At 34.1% G+C, this 6,000-nt stretch overlaps 1 non-coding gene across 1 annotated transcript; it reads left to right on the top strand.

Annotated features, from left to right (window-relative positions):
• The first annotated feature begins 821 nt into the window (after nucleotides 1-821).
• On the top strand, nucleotides 822-928 carry LOC141662745 (small nucleolar RNA R71). The gene has a single exon (XR_012550841.1). It is a non-coding gene; the product is annotated as a small nucleolar RNA R71 (small nucleolar RNA).
• The last annotated feature ends 5,072 nt before the right edge of the window (nucleotides 929-6,000 follow it).

The following is a 6,000-nucleotide window of genomic DNA, read 5'->3' as shown; positions in this document are numbered from 1 at the left end:
TCTTGCTTTGTCAATTCTTATTTCTGCCAGAAACAGATAAGGATAAAAATGAATAGCTTAGATAGACAGCAGAAGTTCGAGAAATCTCCGCTGCGAGAGGTTGAAGAAGTTAGAAGAATATGATACGAGCATTAGTTCAAAGGTATTTACATTTGTATTTTAGTTGTTGAAAGTTGTAGAAGATTAGATTCTTGTTTCATACCATAACCTGTAAACGATCCGGATAAAAGGGGTTAATTGAATATTCTTTTATTTTATGTAAAGATTGTTTGATGACACCAAATCTTGACCCCAGATTTGGGTTGTTACAACTAGGGGGGTTGTACTGCTTGGCTGGGTACTGCTGATAAGGCTGTTGAACCACATTCTGAGCGTTGCTCCAGCTGAAATTAGGATGATTGCGGTTGTTGGGATGATAAGTGGCTGGCACAGGTTGCTGCGATCGCTGAAAATTACTCACGAACAGAGCTGATTCACTAGAAATAGCACACTGATCAGTCTTATGGGCACCAGCACAAAGCTCACAGACACTAATGATTTGATTAACTCCATAATTGTCCAAAGTGTCCACCTTCATCGTCAAAGCCTTAAGTTGGGCAGCTATAGCAGTTGTTGCATCCAACTCCAGAATTCCTGCTACTTTTCCCTGAGTCAGTCTCTGAGAAGGATTCTGGTATTCATTAGCAGCCATCAGTTCAATCAATTTATAAGCTTCATTGTAGCTCTTAGCCCACAAGGCTTCTCCTGATGCTGCATCGAGCATGGGTCTAGAAGTAGCACCCAATCCATTATAGAAACCATTTATAATCATCCAATCAGGCATGCCTTGGTGTGGGCACTTCCTTAGCATCTCCTAATTTCGATCCCAAGCCTCACACAGAGATTCACCAGTTTTATGAGCAAACTGAGTAAGAGCATTCCTGATTACAACAGTCTTTACCATATAGAAGAATTTAGTGAGAAACTTTTGAGCAAGATCCTCCCATGTGGTGATAGACTTTGGTGGTAGAGAATGTAACCAACACTTTACTTTATCCCTCAGAGAAAATAGGAAGAGTCGCAGCTTGATAGCATATTCAGTCACACCATTGAACTTGAAAGTGTCGCAGATCTCAATGAAATATCTGATGTGCACGTTGGGGTCTTTAGTAGGAGAACCCCCAAACTGAACTGAGTTCTGTATCATCTGAATCGTGCTTGACTTGATCTCAAAAGCATTAGCCGAAATGGCTAGTCTGATGATGCTTGACTGAATATCATTGATCTTAAGCTGAGAATAGTCCATCAGAGCCTTCGGAACTTCTTCTTGATTTCCCATCACTACTAAAGCTGGTTCCTCGATTTTCTCTTCTTCTTCTACCTTCCCTTCGTCCTAAAAAACTTACCTTCAAACCACTACAACTTCTTCCTCGGCTTTATCCAGAGTTCTCCTACAAGACCGCGAACGCGTATGCATATACGCTCGCTAGAGTACCAGAAGCAAGACAAGAAAACAGATAAGTAACAATGTCCGAGTCAATGAACTTTAATGACCAATAATGACAAACACATAAACTAAAAATTAACACCGAGTCCCTGGCAGCGGCGCCAAAAACTTGTTAGTCCCTAAACACGCGCTAAAATTCACGCAAGTATACGCGTTCGCAAGTAGTATAAAATATAAATCAGATTCTTTCTCATAGAGAATGGTTTAGGTTAACTTTGTAATTTATGCACTTATGCAACAATAATATGGCTATTATTCAATGCTAAGATGATTAACAGAGTGAGATTGTTTTATAACTAAGATTTAAACTAACAATTATAACTAAGAGAATAAGAATGGTTGAATTAATATATATGACAACATGAGATTCTAACTTTATTAAATACTTCATTCAATAGTCTTTTTGTTCTTAACCTTAGCATGTAATGGTGATGACACTAATCAGATAACACGAAACTGATAAACTCCAACTTTCATAGACATCAACAAAATAGATAGAAGCTGAATAGACACCAATTATATTGAGACCCAATATGTCTATAGAATTTGATAACATAACGGTTTAACGTACAAGTTATCTATCGTGATTACATAGGGAAAGTAAGATGGTTAAAATTACCTACGAATCATGCATAACAAATACACATGAACCTATGCTAGCATGGAAAGTTCTAAACCCTTAAATTCACTTTCGCTTCATTAAGAATTAACAAGCTATCTTATAAGTTCGCGAAGCTCATAAGACGAATAAGCACAACCAATACTAGGTTATCATACAATCACCACACACTAAGGCATTGAAATAAATCAACTAAATAAATCCATAAATAAATCCGCTAGAACCCCACGATAACGATTAGCCCATAATCGGACTCATTATCAACGTGGGTTTTGATGAAAGCATGGTATAATAAACGTAGTCCTTATAAACGAATAATAAACAAAGTATAACATAAGAGTATAGGTTCAAGAATAAGAAAAATAACATCCAACGTTACAACTTAAACAAAAAATCACAAGTTAAGACTAGGTCTTATTCGCCTTGGTTGAATTGTGCTAAAACGGCCTTATTTTCTCTTTCTCCTTTCTCTCTGATGTGTCTCACTTGAAAAACGAACTTAGTAATGTATATATAGTAGCCCCATACAAAGTAGAAGCCTTCTGGATCAAAAGCCCATTATAATATGGATTTTTTGAATTCGACCTGGCGCGGGTGCGCGCTTGACCAGCGCGGGCGCGCTGAGTTTCTAGACTTTGGGCGCGGGCGCGCGCTATCACAGCGCGGGCGCGCGCTATCACAGCGCGGGCGCGCTGACTCCCTGGATCAACTTCTGATTTCTTCATTTTCTTGCTGAATTGAGCCGGCTTTCCAAGAGATTTTATTCCAACACCACCTTAACACCAAATTAGCACCAAAATAATGCTAATTCACCTGATTACCTAGATAATGCCTGAAAATGTAAAAATACTAGAAAACATATTAAAATACCAACAACTTGAGTACAATTACACCAATTCAAAGCTTTATGGAGCGTAATAAAGTGTCATAAATGCCACTCAACAGTTAATCCTAATGTTCTTGTTTCAGGGACCAAAACCTACAGCTTTGATGCCAAACTGTAACGCCATCCAAATTCAAGGTCTAGATCCGGGGGTTAACTGCTAATCTCCAATATAACACAAACCTGTATAATAATTACGCAAACATATATCTAACCCCTTTACATCTATCAAGGATCTTTTAAGGTTGAGGTATGAAAATAAGAACAATTCATTATCTTTATTACAAACCTTAAATTTAAATTCTCATAGAACTTTCTTTATTACAAACCACTATCTAAGTAAGTTTTAAACTTGATTAATTTTATTCAAACACAAACAACATCTATCTACACTACACCTTCTCAGGTATCTCAAAGCTCTCCTCTTTTATCGGGATCAGCACCTTTGGTGCTAGAGGGTCCTACTGCTTGACACGCTTCTTTATCACGAGGGTCCGAATATGTTTCATTCTCTTTCTTGACTGAAAAAGATAGAGTGAATAACAACAAAAGGGGTGAGTCATAATTGCTCAGCAAGTCTGGAATATATAAACAGTATTATAAGAAAGTTAAATAAACCGGTAATTTGATTGTAATCGTAACTATGTGTTTATACGAGGATAATGAAGGCCATCATCGGTGATTATCAATAAACTAGACTTGACACAATGTTCGCACCCATATCATGTTGATCAGTCAGGATACAATGCAGATCTATATCTCTCTGTATAGATCCATTCGGGTACCCAGGCTCTACGGCCCAAAATAGGGGTCCGGTTTAGTCCCGGCCCATAGGATCCAGTTTATACCTTGTCCTTATCATTACCATCCAGTCCACAGATGAGCATCCGGAACAATTGGTATGCTTTGATGTATCCCAACATCAAGATATATCAGGATATATATATATATATATATATATTGTGTAATCTACTGGAATATGAATAGAGTATTGACGTAACAAGAGAAATCAGGAATCGAAGTGAAGTATAAACAAAAGAGTAGTAATTGTATATCAATGTATGTGAATGGGAATTAACAGTGTTTATTGAGTTCAGAATTTGAGTAGAAGAAAGCAATTTACTATTCTGAATTTAAAATAGGGAACAAACTTGTCTGTTACGTGATTTACCGCATATATATCACAGTTTTCTAATATTAGCTGGATCCGCCTTGTTGGCTTCCTATCTATCAAAGAAAGATACTCATTTATTCGACTCGTATCTTAATCGCGTCACAAACCGACTTCACGTAACCCTTATCGTTTACCCGTACGATTATAACTGACTCGTATAATAATTACTAATAATTAGAACTCTATTAACCACATAATTTACATAACACATAAGTCACATAGTCATTCTATGTATAAAAGTATTTTTAGAATCGAAATTGGAATAATACTCGTATTATCGAACAATATGGCTCGTTTCCTAATTTTCAGATTTTATTGGACTTGTTTCTATAATTAATAGGGTCTATAAAAAAATAAGTATCAAAAGTTGACTCGATTCTGGAAGAAATTAAGATTTGAAATTATTTTTAATGAAAACATATCATTTTTCTGAGTCTAAGAGCTTTCGTTTCGTTTAAATCAGATAAAAGTTCAATTATTATTAAATATATAGGGATAAATCAATTTATTATTCAAAATAATCAATTATTTAAAATAATTGAACCTCGAATATATTTTTAAATAATTATTTAGGAAAAATCAGAATGAAAAATGATTTTTTCATAATTTTTGGAATTAAAATGAATTTATAATGAATTATTGAAAATAATCTGATTAATTATCAAAATCATTAATAATTTCAAATAAATAATAAATAAACAATTAAATAATTAAGAAATAAATAATTTTGAATTGTAGAAAATATTTCAGATTTATTTATAAAAATAAATAAATAAATTAATTAAATTAATTAATCAATTTATTTAAATAAATAAAATTGTTTTTATAATTTATTAAAATAAAAACTAAAATAAAAATTCAATAACAGTTTTCTGAAAATGGAATTGGGCAAAAATATATCAAAACCGGGTTACTTAGACGGGTTAAACGGGTCAAAATCTGGGTCATGAAGAAAATGACCGGATGTTACCTAGACTCCGGCGACCGGAACAGATTCCAGCCAGCCATTTTCAGGCCAAAAATGTAACCTTTTGGTTCGTTTTTTAGCTGAAATTAATTTCAAATCACCTCGTCTTTCTGATTCAGGCCGAAACTAACCGTAAAAACTTCTGGGTTTGATTATCCGATCAAAAACCCAAGAACTCTGGCCAAACTTCGATTTGGCTCATCTGTACATGAAATTTTCATTTTAATATCTCAAATCAAATCTTATTCAGTATACAATCGAAGCCCTAACATCTAACAAACCAAAAATCATTCAAACTCAAAAACGTATAAATCAAAAATTTGTATAAACCTCAACAACCAAACTATCAATTAAAACTATCGTTTGATGAATTAATTAACACAAATTGATTATAGACTATCATATAAAGCTATTCAAACCATCAATTTCATCAGATAACCCCAGAATCAAAATCCCCTAATTCAGACATGAACCCTAAAAATCGAAATAAAAAATCCACGAATTGAAACATGAATTTGATTACATAAACCGAAAGAACAGATCAAAACCTTCGATTTGAGAACTTACACGATTGTATTTGATGTCGGAAATTGATCAAAATCGTTGTTTGATTGTTCAACCCGAAATCAAAGCTCCGACCTATAACGACTCGTATATTTTCTATTAATTTAAAGTGCAATAATTGAATAAATCATTAAATAAAATATGTGTCTTGGTTTTGGCAGCAGTGTGTTGATATATACTATTTATCTGTGATTTATTGGTGTAAAGGATTGTAACGTGTAGTTAAATATTGAGTTATATTGTTCTGTCTCATTTTTAAAGGTGATTTTATTATAGGTTTAAATCCATAAATATTTGGATTGTCTCT

The sequence above is a fragment of the Apium graveolens genome, chromosome 5, assembly GCF_009905375.1.
Source record: "Apium graveolens cultivar Ventura chromosome 5, ASM990537v1, whole genome shotgun sequence".
Classification (NCBI taxonomy): domain Eukaryota; kingdom Viridiplantae; phylum Streptophyta; class Magnoliopsida; order Apiales; family Apiaceae; genus Apium; species Apium graveolens.
This window is presented reverse-complemented; position numbering and strand designations above follow the sequence as displayed.